Source organism: Solanum pennellii, chromosome 11 (assembly GCF_001406875.1).
Source record: "Solanum pennellii chromosome 11, SPENNV200".
Lineage (NCBI taxonomy): Eukaryota > Viridiplantae > Streptophyta > Magnoliopsida > Solanales > Solanaceae > Solanum > Solanum pennellii.
In genome coordinates, this window is record NC_028647.1 from 40432488 (window position 1) to 40456692 (window position 24205).

Consider the following 24205-nt stretch of genomic DNA (forward strand, 5'->3'; position numbering starts at 1 on the left):
TGATTCTCTCCCTTAAACCATTCACATCCGGTACAAATAACGTTTCTTGGTACCTAAGTACCCCATCCTTCCCTTGGTATAAAGACTCGTTATTCTTTATAAGGACCGACTAGTTCAATTCCATCAATATGGGATCAAGATGTTGTTTAGACTTCACATCCACCACTAATGACGACTTGGACTTATGACGAATCATAAACCACCCTTTCAAGTTTCTTCAAGTCAGACACCCTACCGGGCCAAACTATGAATATCATTAACTAGTTCTTTCTTATCATCACCCACATGAGTCATACAACCCATGGACATTCGAATCAAAGCATCCACCACCATATTAGCTTTCCCGGGATGGTAAAGGACACTCATGCCATAATCCTTTAAAAGCTCTAACCATTTTCTTTGGCTTAGATTCAAGTCTTTTTGAGTTAATAAATATTGAAGACTCTTGTGATCGGTGAATACATCTACATGTACACACACACACACACCCATAGAGATAATGTCTCCAAATTTTAAGGCAAAAATCAAGGCCGCAAGCTCAAGGTCTTGAGTTGGGTAATTCTTATCTCATGTTTCTTGAGTTTCCTAGAAGCATGCATTATTACCTTGTCATGTTGCATAATGACACATCCTAGACACACTCGGGAGGCATTACAATAAACCACAAACCCTTTGATACTTTCCGGTAAGGTCAACACCAAAGCAGAAGTAAGTCTATCTTTCAATAATTGGAAGCTCTTTTCACTAGATTCCGACCATTCGAACTTGGACTTCTTTAGGGTTAAGGCTGTTAATGGATATGCTATAGACAAAATCCCTCAAAAAACCTCCTATAGTAATTGGACAACCCTAGAAAACTTCATATGCCAGTACGATTCAAAGGTCTAGGCCAACTCTTAACCACTTTTGTCTTCTTTGGATAGACCTCAACCCCTTCACAAGAGACAATGTGTCCAAGAAAATCAACCGACCTCAACCAAAATTCACACTTACTAAATTTAGCGAAGAGTTGGTTATCCTTGAAAACTTGCAAAATTATTCTCAAATGGTTCATATGATCATTCTCACTCCTCGAGCATATCAAAATATCATCAATGAAGACAATCACGAGCAAATCAAGATACTTTTTAAAAACATGATTCATAAGGTCCATGAAAGTTGCCGGGGCATTTGTAGACCAAATGACATAACTAGGAATTCAAAGTGACCATAACTTGTTCGAAATGCCGTCTTTGAAATATCAACCTCCCTCACTCTAAGTTGGTGATAACCCGATCTCAAGTCTATCTTTGAAAACTAACTCGCTCCTTAGAGTTGATCAAACAAATCTTCAATCCTAGGGAATGGTTACCTATTCTTTATGGTGATTTTGACGACACTCGATACACATTCTCAAATACCCATCCTTCTTATTCACCCGGGGCACCCTATGGAGATATGCTTGGTTGAATAAACCCCTTATCTAGCAATTCCTTGAGTTGAGCCTTTAGTTCTTTCAAATCGGCCAGAGCCATCCGATAAGGAGGGATTGAAGTAGGTTGTGTATCCGACAATAAATCTATGCCGAAGTTAATTTCCCATTCGGAAGGAATTCTAGACAGGTCATCGGGAAAGACCTCCGAAAATTCCTTCACTACGCGTATCGACTTTGAGGAAGGGACCTCGGATTCAAAATCCCTAACTCTAACTATGTAGTAGAGAGAACCCTTTACAATCAACTTGCAAGCCTTTAGACACGAAATGATCTTACCCCTAGGATTTGAGTTTTCCTCTCTTCCACTAAAAAATGGGTTCATTTGGAAATTGAAATTTGATTGCCCTTGTCCTACAATCAATAATGGCAAAGCAATCATGCAACCAATCCATTCCCAATATGACATTAAATATCTAGCATATCAAGTTCTGTCAAATGAACTAATGTAACTCTATTGGGCAAAGAAATAGGACAACCTTTATAGACTCTTTTAGCCACCACAGAATCTCCCATCGGGGTAGAAACCGAAAAGGGTTAATCTAATACGTCGGGTCGTATATCAAATTTCATGGTTACAAGAGGGGTCAAAACTAACAATGTAGCTCCGAGATCCAACAAAGAATATACATTAAAGGAAAATAATTGTGACATAGCGGTAACCACATTCGGTGAACTCTCTTGATCACCTCGGGATTAGAGAGCATAAAAGCGATTCTTTTTAGGAGCATCCAGATTTGGGGCATTTGCTTGTGCTTGAGAATTTTCCTTTGAGATTTCATCATAGGGCAATCTCTCTTCATGTGATTACTCTGCCACAACTATTGCAATTACCCGTGCCAACTAGACACTTACCATCATGTTTTCTACCACATTTTGCAAAAGAGGCTTCTCGATATAAGAACCACCACCTTTCCCCTCTTGGGGATTGGGAGTAGATTACTTACTCTTATTGACCCTTGGAGCATTAGCAGGGACATGATTGGAAAACCTCTTCTTCAACCTTGGTTTGTCTTGAATCTCAAATCTAGTTTTAGAAGAATTTCTATCTTTGGTTCTCACCTTCTTCAACTCTCTACCAATTTGCTTAAGTTTTTGCTCCTCAATTCGCTCGACATGAACCATAAGACGATAAATTTCTATGATAGGAATCAACATAGCCAACTTACAGTCATTAACCACAAGATCGCATATCCCCATGACGAATTTTTTCATCTTAGCCCTAGAATCCTCCACTATAGTAAGAGCATACTTGGATAGTTGAGTGAACTTGAGGCTATACTTCTTCACACTCAAATTCCCTTGGCAAAAATTTATGAATTTTTGCATCTTCCGCTCCCTTAGTTCCAGGGGAGAGAACCTATCAAGGAAAGCCGTCTTGAAAGCTCCCCAAGTAATCTGACCTTCTCTAATTGGTCTCTCATCCTTCCATTGTTCATATCAAACTTGAGCAACGTATTTGAGTTGATAGGCGGCTAGTTACGCCTATTCTTGAGGAGACACACCCATAGCATCAAGAACTTTGAACACAAACCCTTGTGGGTCCTCCTCTACCTTAGAACCAAATAAAGTACGGGGATTCATCCTTGTGAAATCCTTAATCATTGAAGCAGTAATGCTAGCATTGGGGTTCAATTGCACCCTAGCATCCCTAGCCACTTGAGTATCCAACACTTAAGTCAATCTATGAATGGCCGACCTTATCTCCACGTTAGACATAGCTCTTTCTTCAATAGGAAATTGAGGGTTTTGAGGAGCTTGAGGGGGGACCACCTTTTTTAACGAAAATATATAAGTAAAGTAAAAATGACTAAGTTTCAAAAAATCAATCAATCTTATGATTTAAGAAAAATCGACTTTCCAAATTAACAGAGTCTCCACTCGATTTTTTTAGTAAAAATCAAGAATACTTAAAATTATTTTTTTCAAAGATTTAAAACAGATAAAAATCAGTTGAAAAGTGTTCGAAGTTCAAATATACATTCCGATAAGGTGTTAGGCCCTCGGAATGTCCGCTAACTCGCGGTTGACCGATGATTTGACTAAAATGACCTTCTAAATAAATTTTAAAATTATAACTAAGTAAAGTTCATTTTGTTTTTACTTGCTTGTTCTTATTTTCTTCTAATTATCTGTTAACGGAAAATAACTAGGGGAATCATTCTTAAGGGAAGAGATTCAAGTGTAGACTAAACTAAAATAAAAGCTAAGTAAAAAAAATAATAAAATAAAATAACTATTTACCCTTTTCGGATATATATATATAAAATAACGAAATGACCATCATTGAGGATTAATTAAATCAAAACCAAAACAAAATAATGTTTGTGAACATAATCACAAACAAATAAGGATGAAAAGAGGAAAATGTTAATTTTGGGCCTTTGACCCCAATTCCTGTTAATGGGCCTGCTGGAATTTTAAGGTTTTTAAATCCATTTCATTCTCCTGAAAAATCTCGTATACCCCTTACGTATAGTACTGTATACGGGCCATATTTGGGCACTTTTTCCTGTATATTGAGTTGTATTCTGCATGAAGATGACCCAACTAAATGTACGAGCACCTGTATCGATTTTTGGGCCCCGTATTTCTGTATTACGACATGTATATCAGCGTATACGAATGTATACAAGCCATATTTTCAGCTTGTTTTCAAATATTAAGAACATGAAAAATTATTCTGTCTGAATTTGTCGATTTTCAACCTGTACACATGCTTCACGATTTCCGACGGGGTCTGACTCGAGAAACATGAATATTAGGCCTTTATGGCCCGTTGGAAAATGCAAGGCGAAGAGATAAGAGTCATAAGGACTCATGGAGAGATTTCACATGAAAAAGAACACATAAATAAGAGTTAGCATCTACTCACAATGATAAAAACAACAAAAATGACCACATGAAATTTAATTGATCTAGACCCAACATTAAATGAAATTCAACTGACCATATACAATAAGAAATGTATCATGACACTCAAGGGCAAAGGGAGTCATGTAACTTATATTCAACATAATCTCATTTCAAAAAGAAATGGAGGCACAAAGCAGCTTGAAAATTAGATGAGATAATAGTCATCATATTAGGAAATAATGGTGATAAAATGACCAAAATCCTAAGAGAGATTATAACTACTAGATTATGTCACTTAGTAGTTATAATCTCTTAGCAATACAACTGCCACGTGAAATATATTTCTACCTCCCATTTTAAGATAACCAACATGTAATAATATTAATGAATGACCCACTACAAGTGTTTAAAATAGAACATTCATTCAAATTAATATACCTATTAGAATGCCCAATTTTAACTTAGCTAAAGCAAAAAAAAATAAGCAGTGTTGCACTTTATACCAAATGATTTATCATTATTAAACACATGTTCAACTATAAGGAGAAAGGGTAAGAACTCTAAGGAGAAACAAGCAACAAATAGGATTTGGAGCAATTGAAAGATAAGTACTAACATGTGAACCCTACCAAAGAGCAATAGAGTAGACACATTGACTATAAAACGCTACAACATTCCATCAACATTAAGGATGAAAACAGATCTTATTCCAAAATGAACAGGGCTTGTCAAGATACCAAAGTTCGATCAACCAAAAGTGTAACTAAAGATAACAACACCATGTCAAAATTGCAAAGTCGAAAAGAGTGTTATGAAGGGAGGAAATATTACCTTTTTCCGGGCAGCGACTGGGACAAACGAGTTGAACGACGACCTTCACCACGACTGAAATGTCAACTAGCTTCAGTGAACAGAAAATGAAAAACGGATATGAAAGTTCAAATTTCAAGTCTCTATCTTCTTTTCTTATCTTGTATATATTTTTATATGTGTACAACCATTTCCTTTTTATTATTTTTTATTTTTTACTGTCTCCTTTCCAACTCTTTTTTTTTTCAGAATCTTTCTATTTTTCTTGAGCAAGAAATCCTCAGAAGACTAAAACTTAACGAACAAATCTTTTATCCTCCCTCCAAAAAAAAAAAATTCTCCCACCTTGAATGAGCCGTAAGAGATGTTTAAATAGCAGGGGAATTAGGTCACGATTTTGAAGGATAAACTGGTGAATCTTGGAGAAATTCGGAGCAAAATCGAGAATCCCATAACCTACTCCAAAATTCAAATCCCTTTCCCTTTTTGGACGAACAAACTTTCTGAGAGTCCAACTTCAAACTAGAAGAGGAATGGGGAATGAACGGGTTTGATTGACTCAATCGTCCTTGGGGAGACGTGAATCGATCTCACCGCCCCAAAGACGATTTCGCGTGCCATGTTCTGCTGCTGTGTGAACGCACGAGAAAGGGACGTTGCGGAAGGGACAAAGGATCACAAAGTTCCGCCTGTACGCGGGGGGTTTGGATCGTTGAGCGCCGTCGTTGACGCGCTGATGTTGGGCGTGTTTTGGGATTTACCTTTTTCCGGGCAGCGACTGGGACAAACGAGTTGAACGACGACCTTCACCACGACTGAAATGTCAACTAGCTTCAGTGAACAGAAAATGAAAAACGGATATGAAAGTTCAAATTTCAAGTCTCTATCTTCTTTTCTTATCTTGTATATATTTTTATATGTGTAAAACCATTTCCTTTTTATTATTTTTTATTTTTTACTGTCTCCTTTCCAACTCTTTTTTTTTTCAAAATCTTTCTATTTTTCTTGAGCAAGAAATCCTCAGAAGACTAAAACTTAACGCAGAAATCTTTTATCCTCCCTCCCAAAAAAAAAATTCTCCCACCTTGAATGAGCCGTAAGAGATGTTTAAATAGCAGGGGAATTAGGTCACGATTTTGAAGGATAAACTGGTGAATCTTGGAGAAATTCGGAGTAAAATCGAGAATCCCATAACCTACTCCGAAATTCGAATCCCTTTCCCTTTTTGGACGAACAAACTTTCTGAGAGTCCAACTTCAAACTAGAAGAGGAATGGGGAATGAACGGGTTTGATTGACTCAATCGTCCTTGGGGAGACGTGGATCGATCTCACCGCCCCAAAGACGATTTCGCGTGCCATGTTCTGCTGCTGTGTGAACGCACGAGAAAGGGACGTTGCGGAAGGGACAAAGGATCACAAAGTTCCGCCTGTACGCGGGGGGTTTGGATCGTTGAGCGCCGTCGTTGACGCGCTGATGTTGGGCGTGTTTTGGGATTTACCTTTTTCCGGGCAGCGACTGGGACAAACGAGTTGAACGACGACCTTCACCACGACTGAAATGTCAACTAGCTTCAGTGAACAGAAAATGAAAAACGGATATGAAAGTTCAAATTTCAAGTCTCTATCTTCTTTTCTTATCTTGTATATATTTTTATATGTGTACAACCATTTCCTTTTTATTATTTTTTATTTTTTACTGTCTCCTTTCCAACTCTTTTTTTTTTCAAAATCTTTCTATTTTTCTTGAGCAAGAAATCCTCAGAAGACTAAAACTTAACGCAGAAATCTTTTATCCTCCCTCCCAAAAAAAAAATTCTCCCACCTTGAATGAGCCGTAAGAGATGTTTAAATAGCAGGGGAATTAGGTCACGATTTTGAAGGATAAACTGGTGAATCTTGGAGAAATTCGGAGTAAAATCGAGAATCCCATAACCTACTCCGAAATTCGAATCCCTTTCCCTTTTTGGACGAACAAACTTTCTGAGAGTCCAACTTCAAACTAGAAGAGGAATGGGGAATGAACGGGTTTGATTGACTCAATCGTCCTTGGGGAGACGTGGATCGATCTCACCGCCCCAAAGACGATTTCGCGTGCCATGTTCTGCTGCTGTGTGAACGCACGAGAAAGGGACGTTGCGGAAGGGACAAAGGATCACAAAGTTCCGCCTGTACGCGGGGGGTTTGGATCGTTGAGCGCCGTCGTTGACGCGCTGATGTTGGGCGTGTTTTGGGATTTACCTTTTTCCGGGCAGCGANCCGTTGATCTGGCTATCATACATTCTACTCTTTTGGAAAGAAGACAAGTATCTGGGCCGGGTTAAAGGATTAAACTGGGTTGGGTAAAAGAAATTTTTGGGTTGGGCTGGGTTAAAGGGAAAAGGGAATGGGGGATTTTCTGGGAATTGTTGCGATTGTTTTGGATTAAAATTGGGTCCGACAGGTGGCCCAATTTTTCAATTGCAGACATGGTTGTTGGATTGCAATTATAGCCACAATAAAAAGTTGACCAAATTGAGTCAATTATCAAATTCGGCTAAAATTTTTTAAAAATTGAATCAATATTAATTAATTTACGAGCTTCTTAATTTTAACAAGATAGAATAATTAACTTAAATATAACTAAGGACTCAAAATTATGCGCTACTAGTTTAACCGAAGTTTAATTTATTCAAATAAGTAAAAACCAAAATCATTTTTGATGTGATTTTCGACTATTTAGTAAACACATAATTATAAAACATATGTATTACTTAACTATAACAAAATAAACTAATAAATTTAACTATGCTAAGGATCCGAACTACAAGTCACTAAAACTAATTTAATAAAGCGTTAAGTAAAACTAAAATCTTTTGCGACGATTTTATGAATATTTCATAAAATAAACAAATTGTAAAAAAAACATATAAGAATGTTCGTCACTTCAAATCTATCAAAAGTTGACTAAATACACTTTAAAGTGACTTGAAAATCATTTGAATCTTATAAAGTCGACTATTTCAAAACTTTAGGAAATTAAGAAACTCGAAAATTAATTATTATCGGGGAGGGTCAAAATTTGGGTGTCAACACGCCTCATTCAAATTCTCCTTTCTGTCCCTTCGAGCATTGTTCCTTCTTGTATTCATTGTCTATAAGCACAGCAAAAGGATTATAAGAAAGGACTAAATACAGCTAGGACTCGTAGGTACAACTAAGGAATAACAAGAGGGTGAAAGTTCCTAAGCATCACATAGTCTCTCATTCATAAGTGTGGCGCGCTTCACAATTATGAATAAGACCCTACATAGACACAGTTTAGTGAGACTTCAATCCTAAGATTACTTAACGTCATGCTCTGATATCAAGCTTGTAACGACCCAAAGTACCCCCTAGGCGTTACCGGCATCTTCATCCTCGAAAAGGACTTGGACAAGTCCTTAGCATTAGTCAACAAATATCATAGGTCAAAAATGCGGAAAAATTATAACTTTTAACAGGAGGTTTACATAGACCTCTCACATGTACATATAGGGAGTTTACTTAAACTCCTCGCATATGAAGCTTACATAGGCTTCTCGCTTAGACAATCATTTCGTCTAATACTTTGTCTCACATTAAAACCATCTACACGAGTAGAACATTCGGGCATAGCCCTTATACAAATTCATAATTGCCACATAGGGCTTACAACAACAATTTCAACAATAGATGAGAAAAGAATGTCTTTAGACAATACAAATACGACTAAGATAGAGTACATTGCACCATCCTCGAACTAGAGGACCTACCAAAACTGGGAGGGTCTAGTCCAAACCTTCTTGCTTTAGCCTCAAGATACCTCAATGGCCTGAACCTACAATGTTTGGGAAAATGAAAGAAATATGGGTTAGTACAAAACACATGTACTAAGTATGGTTCCTATGCATAAAAATCATTAATTCATGAGAAAAGACACAATTTAGTCAAACCCATACATAATATCCAATAACTAAATATACACATATACGGAACATCATAAGTCAACCCAATATATAAGCAACTCAAGAAACACTTGTGCAATGCCAAGAATAAAGCCCCATAACCCTATTCAAATCTAAGTATCACATTAAACAACCCACTTCATACTTAGAACATATTCTCCTATTTTTCATAACATGCTTCATACATCAACACTACTTATATCTTATCAACATAATCATAATCATAAAAGAATACTACTAGAACCATCCCTTAGAATCACACATGTGCAATGTGTAAGAGAAGTCTCATACCCCCCCCCCTCCTCACATTATGTAGTAAACCATTAAGACAATCCTAATCAGAGTTCAGATACATATCTTGTTCATTTACTTTTACATTAGGGAAAGAAGTGCTATAACCGACATGAGACCATATGAGCTACATGAAATCCGGTGATCTACTCCCACACCGAAAAGATAGAGTTAACACTTGACTAAGGTGTAACCATTCGTACATAACTATATAAGTATATCCACTAAGCTAGAAACCTATGTGAGCACATAGTTAAGGGTCAAGGAGATTGTTACTAAAAACCTTGACTTACTAGACGTGGAGGTTTCCATCTCATGAGACAACACATATTTTGGGAATCCAAACTAACGAACTTGAGGTAAACCCATGTGAGAGACCGGACTTACTAAACATGAGAACTCTATCTCATTTACATGCCCTTTCGGTGCTAAGAAATTATTCCCTTTAGTAATCATCTTATTTCATCATACAAGTTCACATTAGTCTACTCTAGACTTCCTATGTAAACATCTTATGTATTATCTCATAGGTCATCATAAGTGAGAACAATCCTTTCACTTTATACACTACTTCACAAGTGAGTAAAACTTTCACTTAACACTTTATTATAATCATAGAAACTACTTTCAATCATTTAATAATCGTATCATAACATGCATACATAACTTATGCATTATTCAATGTCTTAGGTTTAGGATAAAGAAAACTTAACATCAATATCAGTACCACACATTAGACATAGGAGCATTACTATAGTAACTCATAATTCATAATTGAATCCAAGAAGAACAAATTAACATACCTCCTTGTCCCTTTCAAGATCCTTCATACTTCCATTACCAAGAATACATAACCAATTACGTAAACGAGGTAAATTAAAGGATTAATTACATAATTAAAAATGATGTAGTCAATCTATATGTTTATCATCTTCACAACTCACCATATCAATTCAAGGTTTGCATGAAATTGGGGAAAGGACATGGGTCTAGGGAAAACTCATAGGAAATCATCAATTAACCATCAATATATACTTAACAACATTAATTCATCATAAATCACAATTGATTCATAATTTCATTTTTCAAAGAAGATCCATGTATGGAAGAAAATCCTAGTTTTGGGAGATTTAGATATCATTTTTTTTGAAGGACCTCTTGGGAAAGGAACCCCAAGAGTGAAAGAAACTATACTTAAAGATGAACAGTCACGAAATTGAGTAGAACATTGGAGGATTTGCTCTTATTCTTCAACCATCAGAGCATCTTCAATTGAGGATGAATGGAGAGAGAGCAGAAAGAGGTGAGAGCTTTTAGGTTTGATTTGGGGTTTTGATTTTTGTGGGAATTTTTGGTTAAAACTGATTTAAAGTCAATATATAACCCTCCCCTAAAATATCCAAAATACCCCTCACTTATGTTGACCCTTTAATGAAGTAAAACTCGAGTTCAAATTTCAAAATTTTTATTGGGAAACAAGTCCGCATCCTGGAGCTATTCCCGCAAAATTTACAAAACAAATTTTTGAACCAGAGGAGTCCGCAAAGTTCCACGCCGCAGACAAAATTTTTTTCCATGGGTGTGCCTAGTCTTCGACGCAGACTAGCTCCCTCCATGAGCAAAAGCTTGCTGCCTCTTGGCAGCTTGCTTGGTCCAAAATGGGGTCCCTTCGTGGACCCTTAGGGAGATCCTTGGGGGGTCGTACCTGTACGTTTTGACCATATATACTTCAATTTACCAATTTAAAGTCTTTTTACAAGTTTATACTTCATACAACATTCTCAAACTTTCACAAGATCTAAGGACGTTCACTATTTCAATTTGGCTAGTTTTTGGACGTCATGGTCGTTTCTTAGAGTTTTGGTTATAACATTTCTTAAACAAGTTATTTACACTTATTTATGTCTATAATTTTCATTATTCAACATATAAGGTTCTAGATTATGTCATGGAAATTACGGTGTGTTAGATAGATATCTATTATAACGAACCGTGTCATTGTTATTTTGAAGACACCTCATGCATAACCCTAGAAATTCTTGAAATATGGTATCAACTTAAAAATTAGGGTGCACAATGAGAGTCTACGAATTTGAATTGATTTGAGATGATTTCAGCACACTATAGTGGGAAGTGCCCCACTATGGAGGCACCTCAATAGAGTACGCCTACAAGGTCGCTATAGTGTGGTTGATGGAGTTAGACCCTAGAAATATCATATGTCTTTTATGTTTCCTCTCACTTTCCACTGAGAGAATAGACGATGGTTACTCCAAAATTCCCCTATGTCAGGTTAAGCTAAAGATTAATAGAGGGGAGAGATTCCAACACAAAAAGGTTAAAAACTATGGATTTTCGGTTTATGCATGTCAACATTCAGGCCCACAAAGCCAATTTTTAGTATTTAGAGTTCTTATACAGTTGCTTGGCACCTAGGGATCCTAGATTCTGTCATAAGTGAGTAGTCAGAACTGTCTTTATTTCCACAATTTCATGTAGACTGTCAAGAGATTGCATGTACATGCCTTCGAGAAAAGAGTCTCGAGGGTTGAATTTGTTGTTAGTTTTGGTTAAGTTTGAGGATAGATTAGCTTAGTCAATATTTTTTTTGTGATAAATGTTGTGTGTTATTCAGTGATTGTGAGCAATCGGTTTATGATCAAGAATTGTTCAGAAAAGATTTTTTTCCGGTAGGTGATAGTCTTTGATCCCTTCACATCTTATGGTTATCAATTACATGCAAAAAAATATGTTTAATTGGTGTAAAAATGTGATTTATGTTCATTGTGGTTGTGATTGTAATTTTGTTGTATAATTGATGGTTTGCCTGGGTACGACTTTCTTGTACAGGATATCCACATTGTTGTCTCGAATACCACGCCTAGTATATACTAATGGTTGGCTCGGGTACCACCCCTAGTATATACTAATGGTTGGCTAGGGTAAAACGCCTAGTATATAATAACAGTTGGCTTGGGTAATACGCTTCCTACGTGGATATTCATACATGGTTGGCTTGGGTACTACTAATATACTACTCATTGAAATGTGTATCACACTCTAGTACCCTATAGTTTGTGTGTGGTTTTCATGAGACAATCGGGTTTAATTCATCATCATATTTATTGTATTATAATTATCAAATATTTTTCCATGCTTGTCCACATAACACCTTGAAAATCCAAGACTCATGGAAAAGCCTAACATAGGTGGCATAAAGTCTAAACACTGTTGCTAAGTCTATTTTAAATGAATATACCTCATTTTAGAAGGTTTAAGAACCAAAATGTCCGGGAAGTTGGTTCAAAGAGATGTTAGTGGGCCTTAGCTTTTTTACTAACTTTTAGGAGTCGGAAATGTATGAAAATGGGTGGAAAGGTAGCTAATGGGTGTTTGAGTTTTTTCATGATTGGAACGTCTGGGTACGCTCCCCAAGGACCAACCAAGGTCCCATGAGGAGAACCCCTGGAGTTTGATGCAGCACTAACTGGCAGTGTACATCGACGGGGAAGACGACGGTCCGTAATTGGCTCGACGGGTCATCGAAGTCCATCGTCGTCCCTCAATTAGAAAGATTTGTGAAGGCCCTTGTTTGCCTAGATACTGTTACACTCGACGGAAAGGCACGACAAGGCATCATTGTCTCGACAGGGCATCGAGGGCACCGTCATGCCATACTTAGAAAAGTTGGAGGAATCATCGCCTGAAAAGTCTCTAATAGATACGACAGAAATGCAGAACAAAGGGGGGGTGTCCGCTGACCCACCGACGGACCGTCGACGGGGTCTCATCGGTGATGGTCGAATTTCACTGATGGATTATAATAATTTCCTTAAAATTAATTAAATGGTTTAGGGGTTAGTTAGTGATTTAAGGGAAACTAATTAATTTAATTAATCCCCTCTCTAAATACCCTTAACCTCATTAACCTAAAGCCAACTCTCAAAATAAATTCTCTTCCTTCTCTCTTATTTCTCTTTCTACAAGAACCCACTATTGAAGGCTAGCAAGAACTAGTGTTTGGGGATGTTAAAGGGTGGATTATTCATCAAATTGTTGAGAAACATTAAGGTATGGGTTCTATTCACCTTTGAGATCCATTCCTCAAAGGGTTGCTTCAAAATGGATTTCAAAAAGTTGAGCTTTCTTATGGGTTTCATTCATTTACGAAATTGAAATTATGGATTGAGTTGTTGGTGAATTCTTAGGTTTATATTGAGTATATTTACATGTAATTAAACTTGTTTATGATAATTGTTGATGGTTTGGTCAAATTGAAGAACATGATCCTCTATCCCCAACCCTAGGTAGTGATCTTGACTTATGTTGTATGTTGATCATTCAATTGAGTTGGATGTTGATTAGATTACTATCCTATGGTGCTATTATGGTTGAATTAAATATGAATTATAGGCCTATCATGCTAGTTCTTGATATGTAATTTAGGTTATGAATTATAATGTGAAATTAGCCTATGTATTTTGTCTCAAGTTGTGATCTAAAGATGAATTGTGTTATAGAGATGCAATTGGCCTTGTTATTCTATTGATTATCATTGTGCTATAATGTTACTCCCCAAGTTGGGTTGAGTTATGGGTTGATGGTAAGACCTTGAGGATAGACTGTGAGGAAGACTTGGTCAAGCAGAGCGTACGATACAAACCCTTGAAGATATGCTTAGAGATTGCATTATTGATTTTAAAGGGAGTTGGGACAAGCATTTACCTTTAGTGGAGTTTGCCTCCAAGAGCTCTGATTCCGCTTAAATAAAAGCAGCTCTTCTTCCTTACTCTTTCAAGTAAGCATTTTGAAACTTCCTTAACATCTGCTTCAAAAAGCTAAGCCCCGGTCTCACTGAACTAGGTCAAAGAATTACCTTCCTGGAGCTACCTCCTTACTTAGATCGTTCGTTCCCCAATTCAAACTCGGATCAGTTGTCAAGTGGATTCCGTGCCTGGGTACGAAACTCTAAACGCAAAATTCGATCATTCAAGTCGGATAGCATTTATCTACGCTAGGATCCGACCTACATGCACTTCTTTATTCTCTTATGATATTTCTAGAAAGCGAAAAAAAGAAATAATGGAGACTAGAATACAAGTGTTGAGTACCAGCTTCTACTGTTGTGAAAGGTGGGCCTGACCTCTTCCTTTTGATTTAGAAAGTGAAAGTCCCTGCCGGTGTGACAGTATGATTAGACAGTGCTCTTCTATTTCTAGGTTCGTAATCGGTGCTATTGAATCTGCAATTAAGGGAATATCACCAGTTCTTTGAAAAAGAGTTCCCCTCAGGAATCCCTTTGAGGGAGGTTTTGCCTAGCCTTCAGGTCCTATAAAAAAATGGATCTCACCGGTTTATGGAATTGAGAAATATATTTCCTACCAAGGCTGTATGGAATAGAATGAAGGGTTAGGGTTCTTGCAGGAAAAAGGACAAACCGGGCCCCTAGTGGTCCTTATCTTATCACGCCACACATGTAGACATCTCAAATAGGTAAATTGGTTTTGGAAGACGGGGGAAAAACATCCATCGGTTAGGTTTCTGAGTAGCTAAAGTTAAGATAGAATAGGTCATCACATCCTGGGGTTGAAGAATGAGCAGCTTTAAAAACGAAATGGCAAGCAGAAAGGAGAGTAGTAATGTCGTATTATCCATCTGAAGCAGTAGCAGGCCAGGCACTGGTCTTTCTATATTCTGGCTGTTCCTAGAAGGGATTTCCGAGCTTTTGAAATAATAGTTGTGACACTCTCTTTCTTCCATAGAGAGGGAACTTATCCTTAGACTTTTGGAGCTTTGGCTTTGGATTGGACCTGTACTAGTCCTAGAAGTGAGAGCACCAGGTTGGAAGATGCTGGTTCGAGAGGACCTGGAAAAATACTAGTAAGAAGGAGGCTAGTTTGCTAGGTTCTAGATCTTCTGCCTTATTCTTTATAGAGGAATCCCCTAAATTCAAATAAGATCTTTCTCCGATCTGTTAAAAGCCTAATTGAGACAAATCAGCTCTTACTGTTCTCTGGTCTTTGCTCTTGAAGATCCGCTCTTGAGAACCTCTATCTCTTTCTTCAAAGCCTCATTCGAAGCCTCTCAGTCTTACATACAGTATATTACCCGCAAGTTCATCTTCTTTTATAGGATATTAGATTAGTCAGCAATCCAAGTTCCAGCTGGTTCTCAAACTTCAGAGGTGGCTTTACTTCCTTTTTAAAGCAAACATGTGGACATAAAAAAGAATGAAATTGATAGAATAGAGGAAGATTAATGTGCAGCTGATTCTATACCAGTTGATTCAATTGTTCAGCTACTTCGAAAAAACTTACTATTATGTTTATGTAAGGGGACCGACTTCCCCTTTTTCAATCACCTCCTACCTTAAGGTAGGCCCACTGCTGAATACCCTCAATCGAAAGGTCATGGAGATTATATAACCCCATAGTATGAAGAGCTGCTCGGGGGATCGCACCCCTTGGCCTAGGGTATACATTCAGATCTGGAGGCATACCTAATTAACGATAAGAGTAGAGATCTCCTCTTTCCTTCGGACCCTCTACCTCTATTTCCCTTCCGCTCATAAACAGCCTTCCAGCAAAGAGAAAGAGATAAAGAAGAAAGTTCTCAAATTCCCACAAATGGTTTGAATAAGCATTCCTTAGAGAGGGAATGTCGGATGAGACACTATTTGGACTTCTTTCAGGAGTTGTAGATAGTATCACCTTTAGCTGGTAGCTAGCAAAGAAGTTATCCCCTATCAAAGTATATAGTTGAGGGCAAACCGAGGGTTTACCCACAACTTTTATCCATGAATCCTCTTTCGCTTGGTTATGGGACTAGAGAGAATCGTCTCTTGTGCTACGGTCTAATATATGTGTCAAAGAGCGGATTCTCTTGCAGCGGATACGGGGCATGCCCCTGAGCCTATTGATTCAATTCCTAGCAAGTCCTGTCTCTCTCCTTCACTTAAAACACAGCCTATGATGATTCTCAATTCCTTTTTTTAAAAACATCAGTAGGCTCCCCCTTCATTGGCGATAAGGCTCATCAGTAGATTGACTACGAGGCCGAAGAGTCTTACTACAGGGGTTACCACTCCTGCAAGACTGCTTTGGGTTCCAGAGTTTTTATAAGGGCGGGACGGCAAGAGGAGGAAGCTACTACTACCGAGCAAGATGTTAGTGGAAAAGAATAGGGTTCAGAGGAGAGGTCACAAACTACCACTACTACGTAATCTACTTTTACTGATACTTGAAATCGATTCTCTTTCATGACTCTCTTTCTCATTCTCTTTCCACCACTAGTTAGAAATAGACTAGAGCATTCCCTGGAACAGGCCGTAGAGAGGGATTCAACAAGCGCCACTCAACTGCGCTAACTAAGCCCTCCATAGAAGTTCAAGGAAGTAAAGCTACATACTACTGGAAAGAGATGGGCTTTCTCCTTTCTATTTCTTGCGGGCTATTGATCTCGGGTTTAGACTTTGCTTGCTTACTTTCACGCTTCCTTCAGTAAGCTACTTAAGGTTTAAGGTAAGGGGCACTCCTAGCATAGATTACCATTCTAACCTGTCTTTGCTGGTAGATAGATGCGCTTAATTAGTTACCTGAATTAAAGAGGACTCTTGAATAAGTTGACTACGCCTGGGCATCATCTTTCCTTTCATTAACTAGTTGAGTACTTCCTCCTGTCAGATAGAAGCTTTTCAAAGGGTGCTTCGTTTCCACCTCTTCTTGTTCGATACCGCTTCCCGTCCTTGTAAATATCATCTCTTACCGCTCTTATGGATTAATCGGTCAAATGTAGGAAACTGGCTAATTGTTGTCAACTGGTATCGGTACAACCACGAATCTCTTGTTTTCTTTGTTTACAGCTGGCCTTACTTAAATAGGAGTTCTTGCTTTTAGCTAGCTCAATTAGTGCGCTGGAGTTCCGTTCTTTCAATCTCTCCGCCAGCGCCTGGGAAGCGCTCTTCGGGCTGAGGTCCAATTCATCTCGTAGGCTTATTGTAGAAAGGAAATCTTCAATCAATCATCATCTACATTATATAATAATAATATATATATAAGAGATGAAGTGGGAAAGGCTTCCCTCGGTACAGCGAGGGAGGAACCAAGCCTTCGCTCGATCACCGAACCGCCAGTCTTAACTCCTTGAATCAGTCAGCAAATTAGTAAGTCCATCAATCTGTAGTGGAATAGTCTCACCAGCCCGTAGACTAGTCCAGTAGTGGGTGAGTAGAGTCTGTGCTTTGGTGGGCACCGGGCATCCAGTAAGAAGAAGTAGCTCCGCCAACAGCGCACGCAAGCTGCTCAGGAAGAGCACAACTCTAACTAGCGAAGGGAGGTGATCAGCTCAATTGAAAGAGAGGGATACTCGCCTCTTTTCCAAGAAAGCCATGGNTCCTTCGCTCGATCACCGAACCGCCAGTCTTAACTCTAACTCCTTGAATCAGTCAGCAAATTAGTAAGTCCATCAATATGTAGTGGAATAGTCTCACCAGCCCGTAGACTAGTCCAGTAGTGGGTGAGTAGAGTCTGTGCTTTGGTGGGAACCGAGCATCCAGTAAGAAGAAGTAGCTCCCCCAATAGCGCACGCAAGCTGCTCAGGAAGAGCACAACTCTAACTAGCGAAAAGAGGTTATCAGCTCAATTGAAAGAGAGGGATACTCGCCTTTTTTCCAAGAAAGCCATGGGAGTCCACGTTTGCATGGGGCCGGGTACTTCTCCTTTATCCCTTGCCTTGCCTTTTTGCTTGGCCACTCTCTGTTCTTAAGTAAGGGTTCCCCTCTCTCAAAAAAAGAAATATATTAATCGTTACCGATACCAGCAAGAGTTGTTTTTCCTTGCTCCAGAGGAGATTGGTATTGGTAGAGTCGCATTCAACCCCGTCTTTTTGCCCTTTGGCTGGTAATCACATCGTTCAAAAGGTGGTCTATCACCTCGGTTGGGGAGAAAAGCTTTTTTGTTGTAGGAAAATCCCTCTCCGCTTTATTAAACTCTTCTCTTAGGCGAGAGCTCACTCAATTCCTTTTTGAACTTTCGCAAAGCTCTCCTTTCCTTAGAGTGAGTTGGTTTTGAATGAAAGCAGGTTTCATCCTGACTTTCAGCTAAAACAGGTACGGAGTCTGGGTTGGTTGATACGATGAATGGGAAATCCAAAAAATGTTGCTTCATTGAAGTCCCTCATGGAAAAAGAATTGGCTGATGTAGAAGGCTTATTTGTTATCGTATCCACACATAGTTTACATACTCAGACAGGCTGACTCCAGCGCCTATAGTCAGAAGCCCTTATAGCAAGTGCTAGCTCTATTTATCCTATTGGGATTGGAGCAAGAGTGGAATGGAAGAAAGAAAGTTGTCCATATCTTCATCTTCTCCTCCTCCCGACATGAAGGAATGCCCGATAATCCTTCGGGGGCTGGTATGTCCTTTCAGTTTTGGTCTGGGGAACGCCGATTAGAGAAAGCACTCCTATACTGCCTGGTGTTGATTCGGCAATTTGCGTCTAGTGGGGAGCTTTGTCATCTCAAAGAATAAGCGAATCTTCCTTTGCATGCGGATCTTAAAGTCGTGGATCTTTTGATGGCCGGTAGCTGCTTTCTACTCTCCTTATTAGTGCCAAATCCGCTAGGTATAGGGAGGGAGTCTTCTACAAGTCGCATTACTGGTCGATGACCTGATTTTTGAAGCAGTCGAGATGCCTTTCCTGGGGGAACCCTTCCTTGCATTCTTTTATTGTATTCGCTTCAATTGCTCCTGAATCGGGGGATCAATGATAAGAAGACTTTCCTTTGCCCTTACTCTATTAAGAAGGAAATTTCCTGGTCTTCACTCTTCGCTCCTAACTCATTTACACTTTTGGTATTGACTAAAAATGTCATCCGACTCCTCATCTATTGAACTCTCGGCTTACGCAATGATCAGATCGGAAGAAATCTTTTCAACCGCCCATTATTGAGACAAGCGTAAATGAGAAGAAATTCTTTTGCATAGTCTGTTAATTTTCTTCTTGTTGCATCTCGTTGATATGATAGGTTGATTTACCTTACTAGTCATATGTCCTAAAGGTTTACTGTCTGGATGGTACTTTTCAACAGATAAGCGAATCGTGCTCAAGTGGTGGTTGACGAAATATCTAATCCTCGTTTTCCTTGTCTGGTGTGGTCTTCCGTTGTCCCTTTCCGCTTCACGCAATAGCACGCTCCGAAGCAAGCGGGCTTCGCCGGTAGTGGCCTCCTGAATTTGTCGAATAGATTCTTTCCAGCAAAGCTTACCAATCCTACACTCCTTTCTTCTATGTCTGGTGGAGCTATTACCAGACAACCTGAGAGCTGAGTGAGGACCTTATTTGACATGTTTTTTTCCTTTCAAAGCAAAATAATCACTCCTGTAGCTTATTGCGCTCGATCTACATCCTACCTAACTTGATTAAGCTTTTCTTCTTACACATAGAAGGTTTTTGCTCTCGTATTGCGGGTTTTCCACTTTGTTCAGTTACATTAGGGCTTTATACAACTCTACCTTGGTGATTAAGTTTTGCTTTAGTTAGTGTGAAATGAGCGGATTCTGGGATAGGAGGTCTTGTCGGTATGGAACCTACCCTTCCGAAGTGAAGGATTGTCATCCTATAGCCAAGTGTTTTTAATTTGGTTTAGAGTCAAGTGATGAAGCTCATGATTCTGCCGTTAGTGAGAAGCAAGTAAACTTTATAGCCCTAAACTGAAGGAGCAGGTCAAGTTCGTTCAGCTTGAGAGATAAATTACGTGGCTGACCTGCCAGTCCATCAAATATCGTAGTTTATCCTTAAGAGCAGGAGGTTCCTTGTGTGAAACTTAGATGATGAAGCACGCACCTCAATCACCCTGTCTGTTTGAATTGAACGAACTTCAAAGTACAACCAGCTTAAGCTGGTTTTCCACCGATTTTTTAGTGTTTGGCCATTTCTAGTAAAGTCTAAAGGACATATTCGTTGTCGATTTTGGGTTTTGATGGAAGATACTGCTGAGGTTATACACCAAGTACACAAATGATTCTGCTCTGGCAGAAGTGCACGCGCAATTCAGCTCTGGAAAAACTCCCTGAGGTCCAGAGAGAGATGAAGTTTATAGTCAACCTCTGCCTCTCAGATAGCTTTCTTTTCCAACACTTCTATGTGGAGATAGATGTAATATTAATATGATTGATAGTTTCAGTTTACTATTTGAAGTTTTCCAAAGTCTCAAATTGGTTCCAGCCTTGTTTCGTAGTGAATTTATGTATTTGAATACTTCTAACACTGAATTTTTTTTTGTAAATTCAACTTGACTTGTACCTGGAACAGAGAAAAAGGGTAGCCAATTGAAATCCAGGAACTTTTTTCTATTTTTTGCTTAGATGTGCTCAGCAGATGCTAAATCCAGAGCGTGATGGCAAGAATTGATCGAGCGAAGAATCACAGTTCTCAGCTATCACATTCAGAAAGACTACTGGCCTAATTTCACTAAATTAAATAAACAATACCCTTACAAAACTTATTAGTACTCCTACACAGTTGTTCAATTTTAATGTAATTCTCAACTCTATCCCTGACTGGGTCTTTGATTTCAGGCCCTTTTGAGGAGGGTATCTTTTTGGTTAATATCAACCCGACTCACATGGACTTCCGGTGTTTCTTAGTTGACAACCTTTTTGTTGCAATTTGAAGTTCTCTAGTTACTCCTGCACAAGCAACAACAGTTATGAATTTGATTGAGGGGCGTTGGGAAGAATGGATCGAGGAGATGCCCTTGAAGATCACTTACCCAGCTCTGGAAGGACAAGAGTGGAGAATTGTCACCGGATTTGATCCAAAAAACACAGGGCGGAGTTACCTTATCGGTGAGTCTTGGCCGGGTTAGTGTTTAAGGAAGAAAACCTTATTGTAGGTTATTTTTTATTTAAATAGTGCCAAATTCCAAAATAAAAGGAAAGGGATGCTTGTACGCACATTAGATTTGCTAACTCAATTGATCCTACTGTATCTAGATCANTTACTGTATTTAGATCAGGGTTCCCATTTAAGAAAGCTTGTTAGCTTTGTATTGGCTCCCATCTTACTTAACGGGGCCCTTAGTTGAATACCGATCAAAATTGCGTGCCTTTAGATCCCGTCTTTCTTGATTCATAATCAAGACGAAAAGTTGTATGTTCTTGTTCAGGTCAGGTCTACTTTTGGTCATTCTTCTCTCTGGAAAATAGAATATTGCTCAAAGAAGGTGACTCGTAGTCCCTTTTTCAGTATTATCTTCGCTGTGGATGATCCAGTCGGTGTGCGTATGAACAAACGAATTCCACCTCTTTATGGGCTATATGCCCTGCTTGTCCCCCATACCACTTTCAACAAGGGTTGCCGTGGTCTCCAAGAATCTTCTTCCGACCTCTGAGGTGGTCCGTCAAGTTCTCTAGCCTAGGGTGGTCAAAATAAAGGCAGGATTCTCTCGTCTTTTATTTCCCTTTTTTCTGAGAGAGATGTCGTCTGTCTAGTTCCTGATGAATTGAGTCTTCCATCTATTTCATAGTAATCACGAAAAGCAAGCCCTATGTGTCACAAGCAGGCACCACGGGTTCTTTACTTTTTGGTGGGGTGGAGGGCTTTTGTGCATTATAGCACAGGCCGTGACTACCCCTTTACCTTGATTTATGCTGCATATCGCCCGCTTGTTCTATAGAAAACTAAGTGCCTATCAATTAGTTCCAATAAAGCGGCCGGTGTATAACTAGAATTTCATTCCAATCTCGATATTGTTGGAATTGGTCTCGAAGAAGCGATTGCCCGCGAAAGTCGTAGCCCTTTAATTGCTTAGGGGAATCGGCCTTCTTTAGTCAAAGCTTTTTCTATTCTTTTGTTAACTGATTTATGTATCGGATTCCATTCACCCCACGGTTGGGAATTAATGATTGGCTCTATCTATAAAGATTTTGGATTTGTTCATAATGATCAAATTTGATCTGGTCTTGTTTCCACCTTTCCAGTCATTCTCGATACTATTTTCTTTTGATTTTCCGTTATTTAAATCGTCTGTCTCCGTCACTTGTAGTTATTTATCATTCAATGAATGACTGATAAAGGATCCATTGATATTAATCTAATCCAATTAGAATGCTTGGTACTTTGTAGTTGTACATAAGCAAAGTATTGAAAATCGTATTTACTCTTTCTATTTCTAACCATCGGGGAGATTCATCCTAGATTATTCCAGCAAATAGCAGAATCGTGGCTAGGGAACTATACTAGTGACCTGCCCAATTTATTGTCAAATTTTCGCGATCAACGATAGGACCATGCAAACTAGAAATGCTTTTTCTTGGCTAAAGAAAGAGATTACTCGATCTATTTCCGTATCGCTCATGATATATATCAACACTCGGACATCTATTGCAAGTGCATATCCCACTTTTGCATAGCAGGGTTATGAAAATCCACGAGAAGCGACTGCGCGTATTGTATGTGCCAATTGCCATTTAGCTAATAAGCCCATGGAGATTGAGGTTCCACAAGAGGTACTACCGGATACTGTATTTGAGGCATTTGTTCAAATTCCTTATGATATGCAACTGAAACAAGTTCTTGCTAATGGTAAAAAAGTGGGGTTGAACGTGGGGGCTTGTTCTTATTTTACCGGAGGGGGTTGATTTAGCTCCTCCGGATCGTATCTCTCCCGAGATGAAAGAAAAGATTGGCAATTTTTCTTTTAAGAGCTATCGCACCAATAAAAAAAATATTCTTGTGGTAGGCCCTGTTCCTGGTAAAAAATATAGTGAAATAACCTTCCCTATTCTTTCCCCGGACCCTGCTACTAAGAAGGATATTCACTTTGAAAAATATCCTATATACGTAGGCAGGAACAGGGGAAGGGTTCAGATTTATCCCGACGGCAGCAAGAGTAAGAATGCAGTTTATAATGCTACAGCAGCAGGTATAGTAAGCAAAATCATATGAAAAGACAAAGGGGGATATGGGATAACCATAACGGATGCGTCGGATGAGCATCAAGTGGTTGATATTATCCCTCCCGGACCAGAACTTCTTGTTTCCGGGGGTGAATCTATCAAATTTGATCAACAAGTGATGAGAGAAACTAGGGTGAAGTGTTACCCTTAGGTTCATAACGCCATAATCCTAGCTTATAAAAATTCTTTCCTAAGGTTTTGCATGCAAAGTGATAAGTTATGTATCTCTAAATCCTTTATCCGGAATTTAGAGAATTTCACCCCGTATCTTGGTCCAGCTACGTGTGTTTAAATTACTAAACCCTTACATTTTACTTCATACTAAGCATCATATTCGATGTTTGTCTTAGTTATCACTTTGCACCAACAAAAACTAGCCTATTAAATAGTATCCATTAAATCTATGTCGATAATTCTTTTCCTAGTAACGATCTCCTTGGTCCGGCAAATAGTATTAAGGCGAGTTCTAATGCGTGACAACAAAACTAATGGTTCGTGTGTTGAACATTCAATATTTAGTATGACTCTTCTCATACTTTGGTAATTGACAATCAACCTAAAACCCTATGGCGGCTTAAGAGAAGATTTTAACAGTGGAAAGATTCCTATAAAATGGATTTTTGTTATTTCACTCCTTAGAAACTTCGATCTTTATAAATTGGGTAGTTTTATTTAATAAGATTCAGAGTTCAGTGAAATCGAAGTTTCGAATTCAATTTACCAGCCCCAAAATCATGGATGATACTATACCCACTCCGGTCTTATTACTAACTCTAACATGAATCTGCAAAAAGATATCTCAATTGCTAGATTCACCTTTTGTGAAAGATTTGATTTGACCTTAAAGTGTTACTAT

At 38.7% G+C, this 24205-nt stretch overlaps 1 pseudogene; it reads left to right on the forward strand.

Annotated features, from left to right (window-relative positions):
• Nucleotides 1–20220: 20220 nt before the first annotated feature.
• Nucleotides 20221–21782, forward strand: LOC107003836 (annotated as a pseudogene).
• The last annotated feature ends 2423 nt before the right edge of the window (nucleotides 21783–24205 follow it).